At 41.0% G+C, this 19,114-nt stretch overlaps 1 long non-coding RNA gene across 1 annotated transcript in view; it reads right to left on the reverse strand.

The window, feature by feature from the left end:
- Nucleotides 1–9,882: 9,882 nt before the first annotated feature.
- The window catches only part of LOC141913219 (uncharacterized), a 39,704-nt gene continuing 30,472 nt past the window's right edge, over nt 9,883–19,114 (reverse strand). Inside the window, exon 4 of the long non-coding RNA XR_012620248.1 lies at nt 9,883–10,154. This is a non-coding gene — a long non-coding RNA (uncharacterized LOC141913219). The remainder of the gene's footprint in view (nt 10,155–19,114) is intronic.

The following is a 19,114-nucleotide window of genomic DNA, read 5'->3' on the forward strand; positions in this document are numbered from 1 at the left end:
TTATTATCATCATCATCATTATCATTATATCAATAATATTATTTCATAAGATATACTATCATCATCATCATCAATAATCATAATCGTTTATTTAAGACAGCGCGAGTAGTAGAATACGTGTTAACGAGTTCCTCGACTTCTAACGAGTCACTTCTGAAATTTTATTAATATAATAAAAAGTTAGAGCTATGTATGTACGTACGTGTATATATGTACATATATATATATATATATATATATATATATATATATATATATATGTACATATATATATATACACACACACGTATTTGTATTGATTTATCTATTTATTTCAAGAGATTTTTAAGTAACTGGAAAATGCACATGTATATAATAACATATACATGGTATATCACTAGTATCAATATAGTTTTTATGGAACAATTCTAGGCTACTGTCCATTGCGTTATTATCATCATCATTGTCACCATCATTATCATCATCATCATCATTATTCGCGGCGTTTTCGAAAAAAAAAACGAAATTATTACGGCTTTAATTTTACACACGATCATCAGAAAAATGCGTTTTAATTCGCTGCCTAAAAGAACGTAACGTTAGATCTAAACGCGTGCCAACTCGCCATTCCTACCGCTATGGAATTTTCCTGGCTTATTCTCCGCTATTCGAGTAGAAATATTCGACCTAATACGAATCTTATGCCCTTTAAAAGCCAAGCTCGGGTTGACTAAGATCCGATCAGATCGTAAGCGGTCAAGTTTGCAATTTTTCATACGGGAACCTTGTCGACATGTAATGAGTTTACGTACGATTGATCGCAGACCAACCGTAAGCTGAATTGCAAGGATAGAAAAGTTCTATTTCCTACGACCAGGTCAAAGCCAATCAGTGTCGAGCGTTGCATCACATGACTTAGGCTCCGCGATGGATTGGTCGTAGTCAACTTGAAAGCGCTCTAAAGATCGCGAGACAAACGAATCGGTAATCGGCGGTCACTAGTCGGGTCAAAAATCGACCTGAGCTTGGCTTTGGTTGGATGAGTTTTACATATTTCGTGAGGTGGGCATCTATCGTTCATAGTTAACACGTGAATTCGGTCATCTTAACGAAATTTTGATATCGTGCCATCCGTACGCGTCGTGACCGATGGCGCGGAAAGCTCAGGATTCGTAAAAAGTATACATTTTTTTCAATGTTCTCTTTCGCACAGCAGACGGAGCGGCGAGTTTGAAATAACGCAATTATACGATTATAAGGTCGTCTAAATCCGACGATAGGCTCTCTACGCGACCGTTAAGAATTTACGACGCACGAATGTAACTAATTATTATGTCTTTTTCGAAAAGAGAATCGAGAGAAAAATACGCATGCACAAAATGACATCCGAATGAATGACGTCGACGACGTTTTAAAACCACCCGTCGATTAGAATCCTCGACGACTAGTAACGCCACCTATTCGATGGATGACACAACGAGAATTAGCACACGTGACATTATTATCAATTTTTACAGTAGTAGTAGTAGTAGTAGTAGTAGTAGTAGTAGTAGTAATAGTAGTAGTAGTAGTAGTAATAGTAGTAGTAGTACAGCAACCATCTATGATTTCAAAAGTTTCGTAAAAAGGTTTTTCGTAATTTGTTTAGTCAATGCACGCACACGCACACTCGCACACACTGCAGAAGATGTGAAACGGCCAGACGTCGTAACGTCGAACCGTAGATACGCGAGCGACCATCCTACCAAATTACCCTCGGTCACTTCACGACAACTTCATATCGTCGATCGAACGCGATTAAACGGTTTTGAAAAACTAGAAACGGCGTTCGCCATCTACAGTTCGACGTACGACGCGAGCGTCGAATGAAGTTGTTTTTTTAAAAAGACTATCTCTACTAAGCGTTTTAACATCGGTAGTTGAAGAAGTAGGTATTAGGTAGTTGTAGTAGTAGTAGTCAATAACAATAGTAATAATAATAATAATAATAACTATTATTATCATAGTAATAATAATAATAATCATAATAATAATATCTCTTAAACATTTACAATCGTTTTATACATGGACTGATAAAGATGTAATAAAAATTCACTGTACACTATTTCGAAGTGGTTAATTATGTTATTATTCTATACACAGGTGTTACATGTTTAATCGTAACTACAATCATATTACATAATATTTCAGTACACATCATCATCAGTATCATCATCATCATCGTTTTATTACAGTTCATCATCATCATCAGTATCATCGTCATCATCATCATTTTTCGAGCATTTTAAAAAACCTATGTGCATTGAACAAAGTTTGCATATAGTTAAAATCTTGGTATACGTTTCCCCTGATAAAACACTGAATACATTTACACAAATGACATGACGGTGTACAGATCACCAGAGCCACGCCGCCGTTCCGGGTCGGACCCGCAATCGAGAGAGTGCTAATGGCAATGATGGCCTGCCACCAAACATTTATCATCATACATATATGATATTATTACAAGCGATATTTTCGTCTGGCAGCTGGAAATTCACACGTATTAATCGTAGCGTGACTTTGTCTAGACACTAAATAACAGTCAATGAAGCACCATTTTGCTAAAAGAGGGAAAATTAAGATAATCGAAATCAGCTTACGCGTTTAGAAATAGGATCGTCAAAATATGAAAAGCGTCTCGAGAGGAAGATAAAGAGAACGCCGAAATTATGTTGGTTAGCTCGTGACAAATTTGAACTACATTTTTTGTGAACGCAATTCTCTTTCTACCGACGAGTATAAAGTATCACACCATCTGAAGGATCCAGCAAATTCGCGAGGTGGAAATCGAACTCCCAACTCGTGAAGTTTCGAATCGCGAATAACGATGTGAAAAAGATGGCGGCGATTACAGTGGCGTTGGACGTGCAGCGACTGCAGCGGCGGCAATAATTTACTGAATGACGTTTTTTTTCTTTGAATACCACATTTTTGAAGAAATTAAGTTAATTCAGCGCGGCAATATTTAGAACCTGTTCAAAATCGGCATTTGGCCGCGGCAATCAAAAATTGCTTCCAACGCCCCTGGATTACAGACAGACATAATGACAGGCATTTTCTGCGCGTCGAAAAAAATATCGACGAAAACTCGCGCGTAAAAACTCCGCGGGCAATAATGACAATAATAATAATGATAATAACAATAATAATAATAATACTCGTATTCAGATATACAAAATTAAAAATATTAACTACAGACGTATTGATGATTTTACGTACAAACTTATCACGCAAGACACAAGCACACACGCACGCGTACAGATATAAACATTAACATAAAATGGTTCTTTGTTCTTCGCTGACTAGATGCCAATAACATACATCGATAAAATATGACTACTGAACCGAAAACAACTAAGTGGAACGGAAAAAATGAAATTTCTGGCTTTTAAATTTTTCCTGCGGACTGGCTTTAATTCTACTTGCGCGGAGTAAGTTACGGTTCACACCTATCACGCTTGTCTGAAATATGCGAACTAACTTTTTCCCGCGAATTCAGGCCAAAAAATACCATTGATAATGGAATCGTTGTTTTCGATACATGATTTTGATGTGGTAGTATTGTTAGAACAGCTTCCATATTGATCTAACAGCACAGATGGCTTATCAAATAGGCCCGATACATGGAAGAGATTTTACCTGAAAACTTTATAATTGGATCTCGTTCGAACATAGGATAGAATACACTATCATCTAAAGTTAAAAACTCAGTGTTCTCCACAACAGGTTTTAGAGGGGCGGCCTCCCCTTTCGTTTTTACATCGACCCCCCCACTTATGAAATATCTGCTGCCCCTACCAGAGCGGATATCAATATTCTGATAATTGCTTTGAAATATATTCAGCTAACGTGAAAAGTAAAACATTACATCAAAATTAAGCTTAAATTTTCTGCAGTTTTCAGAGGGGATCGAAAGCCTTGCTTCATCAGCAGCCACGATGGCCTAATGCAGCCCCTGTAAAATTCCAGCATATGGAGAACACCGTAACTTCATTCGGAAATTTCGCGATATCGGTTCGCAGGGCGAAAGGGCGAATCTCAGGCGATTATTGTCGCCGATTGCGCGACGCACGCTGCCGCGACCGACCATTTCAGATCATTCGTTTAATTTTCTACGAGTCAATATACGTGCATAAATGATACAGATTCAACTATCAACAAAAACATGTGTGTAAACATATAAAACTATCGGTAAAATCATATTTATACATATACTATAATATATGTAACATCGTCTATACCATGTCATGTTGTATGTTAGATAATAGTAAAAATAAAATGGGTTTTTTGTTTGACACAATTTTGACTCTGATTAGTAGTGACTGACCGTCCGGGTCTCGTTAAAACAACGACGACGAAGCCGACAACAAGAGGAGATACAGATCATCAATAACAGTATAAACGAAGACGAATGCGAATAGACTAGACTAGACTAAAACATTGACTGGCGAGAAAATAAGCCGTATCGCGGAGCTGCTATGGCCGCAGCCGCCGCTGCTGCTGCTGCTGGTGGTGTTCACGTTTTTCGTAATATCACAGAGAAAAAACATAAAAGTTCCCGAAAAACTTGGACAAAACAACCAATATATATATATATATATATATATTATATATATATATATATATATATATTCCGTATACATAATAACGTCATATGCAGAGATTCTGAACAGAAAGAAAAAAAAGGCGATCATTTTTTCGCGACGATTTTTTCACAGACTCTGAAATTCATCGTACGAATAACTTAACAATATGAAGCGACAGTTTCAAATTTCGTAACAAATAAAACGAAAAATTATTTTTTTTGAACAAAATTTTGGAAAATTTTTTCAACATCTTTAACACGCTCGTGAAAAAACGGCTTACATTTTTTTAACGAATTGAAATCGTTTTTCCAGATCTCTCGGGTTTAATATTCGCACCCATCGATTTCAATAAATTTTCTATAAATTCAGACCCACTAACAGGATAAGATATTGAGATTCAAAAAAGAAATTTGAAAATGAGTCGAAAATCTCAGACTCGGAAAGCGTACGCATCTAAAATCCGACGGCAACATATCCTACGTATGCTAGCGGTACGTATAATTCTAACTATCGTGCGTTTAAAATCATAAGCTTTTCAAATACGAGAACGTAAAACATTTATGGGAGATTGTAAAAAACATCTGGGGTGAGAATACTAATCAATTTTTTGTCTGCGGTTATTATTTATTGCCCGCCGTATGTTATTATTATGCGATATATTGAGATACTTTTTTTTTTTAAAGTCGAGTCAATAAAATGTTAGTCGAATTTATGCCAGGCGAATGAAATCAGAAATCAGGGTTTGAAATAGAAAACGAGAAAGAGACGGCATCAGCCATAAACATCATCATCATCATCATCATCATCATCATCATGGCGAGGATCATACGCAACCGAGAATCACTGATCTAGTATTCTTTTCCAAGCACATTCAAAAAGAGGGGGGAGAATCCATTATTATTTATTATCAATTCGTAAAATAGAAAACTTTCCCGGATTAAAAGCTTAAAATACGCGCGCATCGTACACGCAGGGTCGCGAGCGTACCGAGGGGTACGCCGGCGCCCTCTCGTGCGACGCGCACAAGCACAAACGCAACAAGAAATATGTACATTATACTCTGTTTTGTAGTTTTGTTTGTTGATTTACTTTCTATTTAGAGGCAGGATGCTGAATTTACGCCAACAGCCATTCGGGAGATGCCAATCAACAATACAGCTGGTGTTCCACTGGACGAATCAGCGGCAACTGTTCATCAGTTCGCGTTGCGTAAATTGCGCAACCTGCCCTTAAAATGAAATTTGAGCTTTCATTCATCATTTTTGAAATTTCGTATTACATTAAAGGTACATACTCAGACCTTGAGCTCATAGATAACACATACAAGAACACGGTGGCCTACTCTCAACACATTTGAACAAACGACTTATCGTTTAAAGACTTTCTTCACAAACATTTCTTGCAGATCGAGGCGGATATTCTACCAAGCCAAACAAGGGCGGATTTCGGGTGCACTGGGCCAGACCTTCAAAATTCGACTGTGCCCTCCAAAAAGTCTGGAAAATCTTTTCTAGTAAAGAAAATTTTAAAAAAGACTAAAAACAAATCCAAATTGGCCCCTTTTTATCCTAACTTTTCTCTTGGAGGGCCACCAGAACCCCGCAGTGTTTCCCTTGCAGACTTCGCATTGCCAAATCTGCCATTTTTGAATTTAGTCCAATTTTAGGTCCATCCCTTCATTAAATCCTAGATCCGCCCTTTCAAAATTCTAATTAACTCAAAGCTAAAGCTGTAGACTTATCAGTCACAATAGAAATTACGTTTCGAAAAATTCGCTGAATTTGGTAAACAGTTTTCTAAAGATAGGATGGACTTCAGTCTTCAATATCTCTACGCGAATAGACACGGCAGATTTTGTATCGCAATGCTTCCGATGAGTCCAAACAGATGCTGCCACCGTGTAGCGAATCGCCGAACTACGTAATCATACAAATGTATATACATATATATATATATATACATGGTTACGCATCGACGACGATTTAAAAAAAAACAAAAAACATTCATCTCGCTCTCGAATATTTTCGTAATTTAAAATTCCTTCTCGCGCGGCGGAAACAGTGAACTCGATAGTAGCTAGCGCGTAGTCAACTGTAAATACCAGCTGACATATCATTAAGAGCGCAGGAGTGGATATTTGAAAATGTTTGCTTTGTAGCCACTCTCACCGCCGTGTATATACCACATACGAGATATGTATAAATATGACCGGATTACCGTCGGGAATTATCTCTCGTCGAGAATAGACCGGCGTAGTTAAGTCGACGGAAGTTTTAAACGCCACTTTGCCCGATGCGCGCAGCGGTACACGACACACCGAACGATAACAGAGAGAACGATTCCTCGGGGAGTGCCCTGTGATTAGCGAGACTTAACATCGTCGTCTGCTGGGTCCACCGCAAATCTATATATCATATACATACATATATATATATACATATACAACGCACGAGAGGTTTAATGTATAATTAACATCGCATTATCATACCGACATCAAAGTCAGTACGATACTTTCAGTTATATCGCGGCGCTGGCAACCTCTGAAAAGCGCTCCGAGTAACGTATTTTTGTTTTTCAGGAACATTTCATTGAAATATGAAAGAAAATGTTCGAATTAATCATCAGTAATCAACAGTAAAACCCTCAATATCATTACAAATAAATCGAATCAGTATTTCTCAGGACAAAATAGGAACAAAATACTCTGCTCTGCTATCGTTTCGATAGGAATTTTATCATGATAGGCATTTTACAAAGAAAAAAAAAAGACGAACGAAAATATTCGTAATTCCAATTTTCGGCGTCGCGCTCAAATTCGAACACGGGCGATTCACGATAATCGATAGCTAAAAATAGCACCAGCAAGCGGCACTTCGACCGATGAAGTTGCGGAGGGTTTTAATGAATTTTTTTTATCTCGTCGACGTCGCACTCGTGTGACGACAAACGCGCGCGCGCGTAGGAGAGGGAGTACGTCGAGGGTTTGCGGATAATCCGAATTCAATGACTCTCAACAATCAATGCCTTCTTCGTCGTCGTCGTCGTCGTGCGTTTCATCGTTACGCAGCATCGAAAAGGCCGACGACGACACCGTTTTTGATGGCCGATAAAACGAGGTTACCATGGTGATCGCGGCTGTTGAACGCGCTATATATGAGCTTAAGACCATTCATACATATATATATATATATATATTTATAATATATATCTCTATGTTTTTACTGCTAAGTCAAAAATGTCTTTGTTAAATGCGATCGAAATATCTCGAAGATGATCTACTTACTCCCGAGTTGGGTTTACGTGTAGAGCAATCGATCAAAGTGTGAATCTTCCTTCGCAAAGCCCCCGCCCTAAACTTCCCTCCCCCAGGGCTGGATCTAGGAAAGTTGGAAGGGGGCCCCAGAAATGACTGGATAATTTTTCAGATGAAGCAGGGCGTTATAGATTACTAGCGGGGTTCCACCTTCGGTATAAGACATTCTTGAAGAAATATGTCCGAAAAATATGCAATTTCCAAGATGAGTGTGAAATTTGTAGGTTTTCAATCTTTACTATAAAGGGCGACCACCTCAATGGAAAGGCAGGGGACCTGGACCGCGAGACCAACTCCTAAATCCGCCCCTGTCCCCGGTGCCTAGTTTATCTAAATACGCGCAAATTTGATAATTCGATACGACGTACGAGACGTTGATTCGTCTTTTATTCCGTGTTCAATTAAATTCGTCGGAAACGTAATCCGATTTTCGGCGGCGGCGGAGAAAAAAAAACTCAATTTACCCCGTCGCGCATTTTACACGCGCGCAGAAATGTCACGATTAGAAATGAATTGACGACGTTCGCGCTGCCACGGTGGCCGTTTTTAAAAATACAGAGCGAGATGATGAAGACCGATACGTAATGATTTCGACCGTTTTTACAAAAGATGTTCGACTGAATTTTCTGAGATTGAAAAGTTATCAATCGAATAGCGTATTTGATAAGAAACGATTTCGCAATAACGCCAACAGTTACGACAGTTGAGTGGAACCTCGTTACGATGAACTTCAGGGACCAGTTCCATAGTGACGGCTTGCCTTAAAACCAGTCTAAGACAATATTAGTTCTATAGCCAATCTAATAATTGAAGACCAAATTTAAGCCCACTTTAAGACTTAAATATCGAATGTGGAACTGGCCCCTGGGGACTAGAAACTCTTTTTTGTTATACCCAATAATGTTCTATACAGTATGAAGGTTAGGACTGCCAATCTCTAAAAAGCGCTTTCAGTTACATAATTGAATTTTTTTCAGTAACATTTCATTGAAATACGAAAGAAAATGTTCAAATCAACAGTAAGGCCATCAGTAACATCTCTCATATTTCTGTACGCATCAAACAAATCCAATCAGTATTTCTCATTATAAAATAGTAACAAATACTATCAATAATAATATCAGGAACTGGCAGCTTTGTCTTTATTTGGGACAAAATTCGAAGTTCGTTAATGAGGTTCCGCTGTTGTACTTTCGATAGTAAGACTACAGCTTTAGCATTGATTGAAAACATTTAGGGGAACAATCTTTCAAGGAATCAAATTAAATTTGACAAAATATTCGAACATGATAGGGAATTAATACAAAGGAACCGTGTACGTAAAGTACGTACTGATTTTCGCGAATGCGCGAAAACAACGTAAACAAATCTGCCCGATCCGCACGAAGATGCTTTACAAATTATTCGAGATCTCCGTCATCTCCGTAAACAGCACGACTCGGTGTGCGCGGCTGTGATGCATACATAAGCCCTTGAACATACACGATGAGGAAGCTGTACACGAGGACGTCGTCGTCGTCGATGTCTCTCTCTCCGTGCTGGTGAAACATCGACATATTGCGCAAGCCTCTACAACTCGACGTTGTGATAGTCGTTTGAATGCCGCTGCTGCCGCTGCTGCTGCTGCTGCTGCTGGTGCATATTCACACTCTATCGCACTATGAATATCCGCTCCACTCATTACCATAACTCCCTACGGTCACAATCAGTGGTCAGACGATTTTCCACCAGTATCGCTTACACTCATGACATATACGCACACACTGCCACCATCGCCGCTGCTGCTGCTGATGCTGCTGCTGCCGCCGATGCTGCTGCTTATTCGATATATGTATTACGAATATCGGCGTTGATTTATCGTATCGCCTTTTTTTTCGCGTATGATACGCGCCAAACGCCGACACGAGCGGAATCGCGAACGAACGCGGCGAACATAATTCCGCGCGCTTTCCCGCGAGATATTTCCAGCGGATATCGTCGTCGTCGTCGTAGATGAATTTATGGCCGTTAACTCCGCGAATAAACGCCGGGGCCGCGTGCTGCACTTTTTTGTAACGATACGAAAAACAGAAAATATATTCCCGTCGCCGGGCGCGTGTTTTTTCGCGGCGTTATTATTTCGATGAATTTCTGATTTACGGCGACGGGTGAAGGTATCGTCGGCTGTCGTGTTTGTTCTCGTGTCGTCGCTGCCTTGTTAAGCGTATCCACCACCGGTGTCTAGGCCACACAGTCTACAAAGAATATTGAAATGAATTGTTATTTTTACGAACATGAAAATTTTATAAATTTCCCCGCCAACATAACGATCATCGCCGAATGTCGGACAAACGTTACCCTCGCACGGAGCTTGGATTAGATACTGCTGGACAATGATTTCCAACGTACGGCGATTGTTTATGACAATCTGGCAAAGCAATAAAACGTTTACAACTGTCGACACAACTGCGGCGATGGAGGATTCCACACGCTAGATTCCGACCCCTTACGATCCGGAACCTAGTCTGGTTGTTAGCAGGGTGGCCACTTGTCACCCATTTACAAATTCCCTGATTTTTCCATGTGATTACATAAAATCCCCTGAGGGAATCAGAGAAATTTCTAGGTTTAAAATGTTATAATTGATTCATTTTTCAGTAAATCACGTACTGATTAAAAAAACACGTGGCCAAAAGCATAATCCGAATTCCCCGAGTTTTCCCGGTCAGTGGCGCCACCTGTATAGGTCTCATTGCTTGGTTCATTCTTAGGTTCACAGTATGGATTTATTACAAAGATTACATCACATTACTCCTTAATGGTAACCCGTTTATCCCTTTTGCTGCAGTTTCTGTATTCACTGATATCCCACCCTCCTTTCGCGAACCTACTCAAGATTTTATCAAACGAGAAATCCGATCCTCGAATTTGAATTTTCCTGTCTTACTGATCTTGATAGAACTATGACCTTATGTCTCTTTCAGCTTGACTTGAGAGGACGTCTGGTGGCGTAACTCAGTCAGTTTTGGTGGTACATACCAGATATATAGGTCTTTAAAGGACCAGAATGGGCTGGCAGTTGAATTACGCAAAACATCGATTTTAAATCCATCCTACAATGTATTGAAGGATTGCCAAAAAGTTAAATTGTTCAACTCGAATTATACAAGAAAATGGTGTCTATTTATTATGACCCAACCCCTTTCAATGAAGACTTTTTGGCAATCCCATCTAAGCTTGTCCTTGTAAGACCTATATCAGGGTGCCACCAAAACTGACTGAGCTGTACTGGATGTCCTCTCAAGTCAAGTTGAAATAGACATTAGTGCTGTAGTTGTGAGCTAAATCGGACCTACGAGCGATTTATTCGTAGATCGCACTCTATAACAAAGTAAAACTGAATCGACTGATTTTCAGTTAAGTCTGTGTAACTGGGGCGCAGACGGACGAATTTCTGAATACTGCGCAGCTCAAGCGGAATTCTGCGCGTTCAACATCGAATTGAATTTAAACGCAGTTAACGCCGCCGACGATTCTAATCGTCAATAAATTACGTTTCGCATTGTGTGGAATTACTTTCGTCGGTAATTAACACAATTACAACTCGAAACTGAATCCACGGATAATGACATCAAAATGTGACAAATAGGTAGCAGCAGCAGCAGCATGTATGAGACGGGAGAGAGAGAGTAGTTCGCTCGTTTAATGATAGTTCATCTCACAACACGCCCTTCCAGAAATCATAATCATCTCCAACAGGGAGGCCACTCCTCCCTACCACATCTTCCCCCCAATTTAGATTCTTCTTTTTTTCTTTTCAATTATTTACAAATCATATATTGATTAAGCAATGCATGGTCAATAGCATAAAATAAACTCAAAATTTCCTGATTGAGGTCGAATAGAAAAATGTCAGGATTTAAAATGATACAATTTATTCACTATTCGCATGTATTCATATTAATCATGTATCGATTAAGAAACATGTAGTCAATAGAATATCGAAATACCCTGGGCCCGGTTTTATAGACTGGTATTACCTTTAACCCGGGGGTTAATTAAAGTGAAAATGAATTAAGTAAGCCCGCGGGTTAAAGGTAATACCAGTCTGTAAAACCGGCCACGGTATTTTGCCAGATGTCAAATTCAATGAGTTTTCGCTGATTCATAGATTTTTCCGAGGCCCTGTGTTTTCCAGGTCACACTGAGCAATAGAGCTGATAGCAAATAAGAAACGTATCTTTTCAGAAAGAAAGATCACTCCCGGTTAGAACCTCGAGGAGGTACGAATCGAACGTATCCGCGCTGCGCCTGAAGAAGAGATTGCTCGCGGAGAGAGGAATGGACAAAAACCGGGAATTATGAATACGCGCATTTACTATAAACACATAATGCCACGTCGTCGTGTATCTCGAAGCAGCCGGAGATGATGCGATGACTAAGACGAACAATAAGACACAAGTCTCAAGTGTCGATGCAGACCTATTACTACAAGAAGACAGACGGCATGAAAGTGACTAGCGAGCGATGGAAGGAGGAAGTATCGAAGAAAGAGGGAAGGAGGGAGGGAGGGAGGGGGAGAGAGGGAGGGATGGGGAGAGGGGGAGAGGGATGGGAGGGGGATGGGATGGGATGGGAGGGGAGGGGAGGGGAGAGGGGAGGGGAGAGGGGGAGGGTGAGAGAGGGAGAGAGGGAGAGAGGGAGAGAGAGAGATGGAATCGAGGTGGATGGGAATTTTTGCGCGTAGCAGGCAGTGGTGGCGGTGGCGCGCGAGATAAATAAAACTTGTTAAATCATTGTCACGCTAACTGTGAATTAATACGGCTCACAGTCAATATGATATACGAGCAAATGAATTATTGATGTTTATTCCAGATATTATCTATCGACCGGCGGTCGGTCGGCTGCCACAGCCTGCCGGGGGTTGTGTATATAGTTGAACCCAGAACACAATCCGACACGAGATATACACAATATCAGATAGTCCTCTCGCACTGGATACATCAAATCCCTCCCATACATTCCATCATACTCATACGCAGTGGACGCTTTCCGGCAATTTACAAATCCCTCGAGTTTTGCCTGATTTTCCATGTGCTTACACAAATCTCCCGGAGTGGATCAGAGAAATTTCTAGGTTTAGAATGTAACAATTCCTTTATTTTCTCGTCGAGTCACGAACTGATAAATAAACGCGTAGTCGATAACATTATCCGAATTCCCATACTCCGATTGTCATACTACGATGTGAAAGGTGTACACCAGGCTTAACATGATCTATCTGTTAACTCCCTATAAAGCGGTACCCCTTCACCCCCTACAAAGCGGTACCCCTTCACCCCCTACAAAGCGGTACCCCTTCACCCCCTACAAAGCAGTACCCCTTCAACCCCCTACAAAGCGGTACCCCTTCACCCCCTACAAAGCGGTACCCCTTCACCCCCTACAAAGCGGTACCCCTTCACCCCCTACAAAGCGGTACCCCTTCACCCCCTACAAAGCGGTACCCCTTCAACCCCCTACAAAGCGGTACCCCTTCACCCCCTACAAAGCGGTACCCCTTCAACCCCCTACAAAGCGGTACCCCTTCACCCCCTGTACCCCTTCACCCCTACAAAGCGGTACCCCTTCAACCCCCTACAAAGCGGTACCCCTTCACCCCCTGTACCCCTTCACCCCTACAAAGCTGTACCCCTTCAACCCCTACAAAGTGGTACCCCTTCACTCCCTGTACCCCTTCACCCCCTGTACCCCTTCACTCCCTCCCTGATCTACTTGGATACCTGACTTACATACGTAACAATAACATATAGAGTTATCAGAGATCATATTGTAATCAGGTTCTTAGACGGAAATGATTATTTTCTCTCCTCTTTCTCCTCTCTAAGCGTGTGTATATCGTTCGGTTTTTTCTACCGTGACCGGATCAATCGATAAATAGCAATCAATCGGTCGTCCCTCGCGCGTCATTCCATCTTCAGCGCAGCATTAAACATTAGTAGTGCCTAATTATACACAAGGTTCAATCACAGATATATATATATATATATATATCGGAGCACTTCCTCAACTTTTGCTTCGGTGCCATCGTTTCTCGCAGAGCACTTTTTTCCAACCAGGTGCAAGGCGAAAGGGTGCCGAATAATTAATACCCGAAAGTGCTGGAGATAATTTGGAAATTTTTAAGATTCCCCCCCAGTGTGTTGAATAACAGGCATACCGCTTTATTGCGTCTACACCACGGTGCGGTGTATCGTTAGTTTCACAGTGTTTGGCAGGTGCCACCATCTATTAATAGATAAAACTAATTATTAACTATATCAATATATGGTGTACTAGCAAAGTGCATCACCGATAAATACACGGCACTGCGGTGTAGGTGCACTGAAAGGGTTAATGAGAGCGGAAATTCGTAAACGGGTGCCCACTCCAATATTCAAACATAAATTGAATTTTTATTGTGACTGTTTTCATAAGGTCTCAACAATTCATTGACCCGGATCAATTTTCCAATAATTCTAAGTTGAATAAACTGCCTATACACGCCCCACATTTTAATCAAAAAAGTTTGCGTCATCAGAGCAAGAGGACAGATATGCAGAAGCGGGGTCCAGACGACATGCCGTATCAGTGACCAGAGGAAATGCTGTATCGGTGACCAGAGGACATGCTGTATCGGTGACCAGAGGACATGCTGTATCAGTGACCAGACGACATGCTGTATCAGTGACCAGATGACATGCTGTATCGGTGACCTGACGACATGTTTTACCAGTGGCCAGAGGACATGCCATGTTAGTGACCAGAGGACATGCTGTATCGGTGACCAGAGGACATGCTGTATCGGTGACCAGATGACATGCTGTATCGGTGACCAGAGGAAATGCTGTATCGGTGACCAGAGGACATGCTGTATCGGTGACCAGAGGACATGCTGTATCAGTGACCAGACGACATGCTGTATCAGTGACCAGATGACATGCTGTATCGGTGACCTGACGACATGTTTTACCAGTGGCCAGAGGACATGCCATGTAAATGACCAGAGGACATGCTGTATCGGTGACCAGATGACATGCTGTATCAGTGACCAGAGGAAATGCTGTATCGGTGACCAGAGGACATGCTGTATCGGTGACCAGAGGACATGCTGTATCAGTGACCAGACGACATGCTGTATCAGTGACCAGATGACATGCTGTATCGGTGACCTGACGACATGTTTTACCAGTGGCCAGACGACATGCAATGTTAGTGACCAAAGGACATGCTGTATCAGTGACCAGACAACATGCTGTATCAGTGACCAGATGACATGCTGTATCGGTGACCTGACGACATGTTTTACCAGTGGCCAGATGACATGCCATGTTAGTGACCAGAGGACATGCTGTATCAGTGACAAGAGGGAATACTATATTAGTGACCAGACAAAATGCAGTATCAGTGGTCACATTATTTTTAGAATTTGTTCCCTACTATCGTGCATACTCAATGCACTGACGGGACATTTAATTTTAGAAACGCCTCGCTAGTCCATTACGGCATTGTTGTCTTTCGTCGTCGAAAAATAATGAGACCCGATACGATTCGATTTCATCGGGTCGTTCGGTCGGCCGGGAGCTAGCTCTACTTCGGCTGGTGCCGTTACAGAAAGCAGCCACTGCGGTGATGCTTGTAGAACTGTTGTAACCCTAGCAACGGTAAATGGTGTTCCAACGGAGAGAGAACAAGAGAGAAAGGGAAGAAGAGAACGATGCAGGATGCTCTCTCTCCCTCCCTCTCTCTCTCTCTCTGAACTATACTGCCTCCGCTAGTACTAGTGAATTTTTATATCATTTCATCTGCAGCACACATGAGCTTTAATATTGCTTCATTTATTTCGATAAGAATAAAATTCAAAAATCGTCGAGAAGCGCCTGCATGATTTCCAGCATCTATCTGTAAGACGTGTGTATATAGGATTGCGACAGATTATCGTGAATCCTTGCAGAGCACCTTACGACGACAAAACATTTCCCCAAAAGCAATTCGCGGAGTCCCTATTTCGAAAAAGAGTGAGGTTACCGTAGATTCTGTCGCGCTCCACGATCTCGAGGGCGATACGGAAGGGGACGACGGTCGGCAGAGTCGAGGTCGCGGAGAGCGAAAGCGGAAAAGACGACGAATCGGAATCAACGCGGATAAACGGAAAGGTGAGGCCGAGCGAGGCCGGGAACGAAAGCTGTGACCGACACTCGAATTGATGAACACCAGATCGGATGGGATAAACGTGTATTTCATTTAATAATATAATACTACCGACTATAAATTGTCGTGTGCTACGTAGGAGCCCCTCGAGCTAGTGAGTATGTGTATTCACATACTCATATATATATATATATATATAGCAGGGAAATATAATTCACTGAAACACAGAGCGCGAACACCGACAATAAAGATATGCCTCGCAGTTGAATGTAACTAAAAACTGGAACGTGAGACCCTGCGACCATTATAATAAAATCCCGTCGTTATAAATATAAATACACGGCTCGTTTTAAATGTCACGCATAATAAAACTGCATATTCCACCTAGTACCCTACGCGAGCTCTATCTCTCTCCCTCTCTCGCGCGCGGTATCGGGGCATAATCCTTACACGCAAATAAATCACCGGGTTATATTTATTTATTCGAATATATTTTTAGCCGACTGCGAGAATTCGGATTTGGCGACAACTGCGCGCGCGTATACTGTAATACAACAATCCGTATCCACACACATGTATAATGTATATTATCAAAAATACTTTCTCTTCATGTATTTTCCTCTTTATGATATATTATATCAAAAAAAAATACATTAAGAGGAAGTATTTTTGATAATATACATTATGCATATATATATAGGAAAGACCTACAACAAGGTTTATCAAGACCAGTCCAGAAGCTAAGTTTCCACGATGGACATTGCTATCAGTTGAACCTGAATTTCATTTCCATCGATGCGATGAAAGAAAATGTTCGTTCGAATGAAGCAGTAATTGTCGTCCGAACTCGGTAACATGTTTCACAATTCTAGATATATATATATATATATATATATATATATATATAAGCCAAATCAAATCCGTTAATGCAACTATATTCACTGATATATAACATATATTCATACATACACAGGTCTGCAGCAGGGTTCCCTAAGGTGCCATGTTCTTTATAGACCATTAGCTATCAGGACATACCAGAAACTACGTTTCCATGGCAGACATTGCCAGCGATACCACGAGCGCTATCGGGAACGCGTTGAATTTTCTTCATGAAAATTTCATCGAATTATGAAAGGAAATGTTCGAATTAATCAGTAATCAATGATAAAACCCTCTGTAACATCTTTCGGCGGAACCCGTTTTAATTCGGATCATTTGGGACCAACTAAATTCATTCTGTATACGGAAAATCTCGATTACAAGTCATTTTATTGTATATCAATTAACAAATGGACTGCGATTATTGTCCGGATTAGACCAAAATCCGGATCAAGCCGATCCGGATTAAGCGGGTTCGACTGTAGAAAAAAATCAAATCAGCCTTTCTTGTTATAGATGGTAACGCGTACTGAAAATCAGCAACAGCTCTACGTTCCCGTATAATATCAAACACGCGTTTCTTTTGTACGGAGTTTTTGATTTTCGTTCGTTCAATCTATATTCGAATAAATAAGCCGCGATGCTTAAACGCGGAAGGCATCCACTAGAGAAAGGGACGGCTCGAAATGTCAATATTTCGATATTCCAAGAGCCACCCTTATTACGGGATACACACGTCCCCACGCGCGCGCGCGCACAACCGAGCCACCGACGTCGATCGGTGGGAGGGGCGAAAACTGCTTTCAACTAAATACCGACCGCCAGCCGGCCGAATACAATTCATAAATCACCATCGATGAAACGCTGTATCTGTGTTGTGACGATAATATAACGAGAATCCTACAGTTAAGACGAAAAAATAATACAGTCCAAAAAAGTTTCCTCGAGCTGGAGAAGTTCATTCGACATTTCGACTATATCAGTAAGTTCAGTAAGTTATAAATCGTAATACAGGGTTTCCAGTGGTACGGCCAGGGTAAAAAGAAGTACGAAGAAGGACTTTTTCAGCAATTTTAGACCCAAAAGGACGGACTTTTGACTCGAAAAGAAGTACTTTCCAGTTAAATGAGGGCCCATAAGGAAGCATTTTCGCAAAGCCTTTGCCGGAATACTAGTCATGTAGACCAATCATGTATACCAGGCTAATTCCATAACACTTTCCTGTATATTCGATCAAATTTGGAAGGACTTTTTGTTCAAAAGTTAGGACTTAGAGTCAAAAAGAAGGACAAAGATGATGTTTGTCCAAACCTTTTACAAAAGCAGGACAAATAAGGACTTGGAAGGACCTCTGGAAACCCTGTAATAGACATCTTCAGAGGAACTGATAATCATCTTCAGAGGATGACTATAAGCATATTCTCGAAATGTCGAATAAACTACCAGCTCCAGGAAATGTTTTAGGACTTCATTATTTTTTCGTCATTATTGCGGGATTCTCGTTATATCATATGACTACACATTCATAAATTTAACAACAGGGGGGCACAATGAAAACCACACGCCGGGGATCGGTTACAAGTGGTTGATCAATATATTCTCTATCATCGGTAACAAGGATATAGGAGATACATATAAATCATTGCTATCTCATATTCTATACACTGTATAGATACACGCCGCACGCGTTGTATTGTAATTGAAGAATCGACGATTCTCCGGATTCTCCAGTTTCCTACGCTGCTCATAATATAATAAAAATAACCCCCGCCGGTTTTACTTTACATACGATTATTAGCGGAGCCCGATCGAAATATATATCTAACGCGATTACTGTCGCTCGTCTTTTTTTTCACTCGGTATTTCTATGTTGGCTCTGTTGCGATGTCATGGTCAACGCCGCGGTGAACGCTTCGATGTTTGTATTCGTCCGAGCGACTAATCAGAAATTGGAACCTCGGCGACGGATGTCCTTGCTCGGTAAGACGTACCCGCAATCGATAGAGAGAGAATAGAGATGGCTATGAGGATAAAGCTTCTTTAACAGGGTCCGATCCGTACAGATCGGTCATTCCTCATTGCATCATCCAATTATTGTAGACTCCTCCTAAAATCGGTTCTGTTTACGTCAGAGAACTGGTTTACC

The sequence above is a fragment of the Tubulanus polymorphus genome, chromosome 11 (genome assembly GCF_964204645.1).
Source record: "Tubulanus polymorphus chromosome 11, tnTubPoly1.2, whole genome shotgun sequence".
Taxonomy (NCBI): domain Eukaryota; kingdom Metazoa; phylum Nemertea; class Palaeonemertea; order Tubulaniformes; family Tubulanidae; genus Tubulanus; species Tubulanus polymorphus.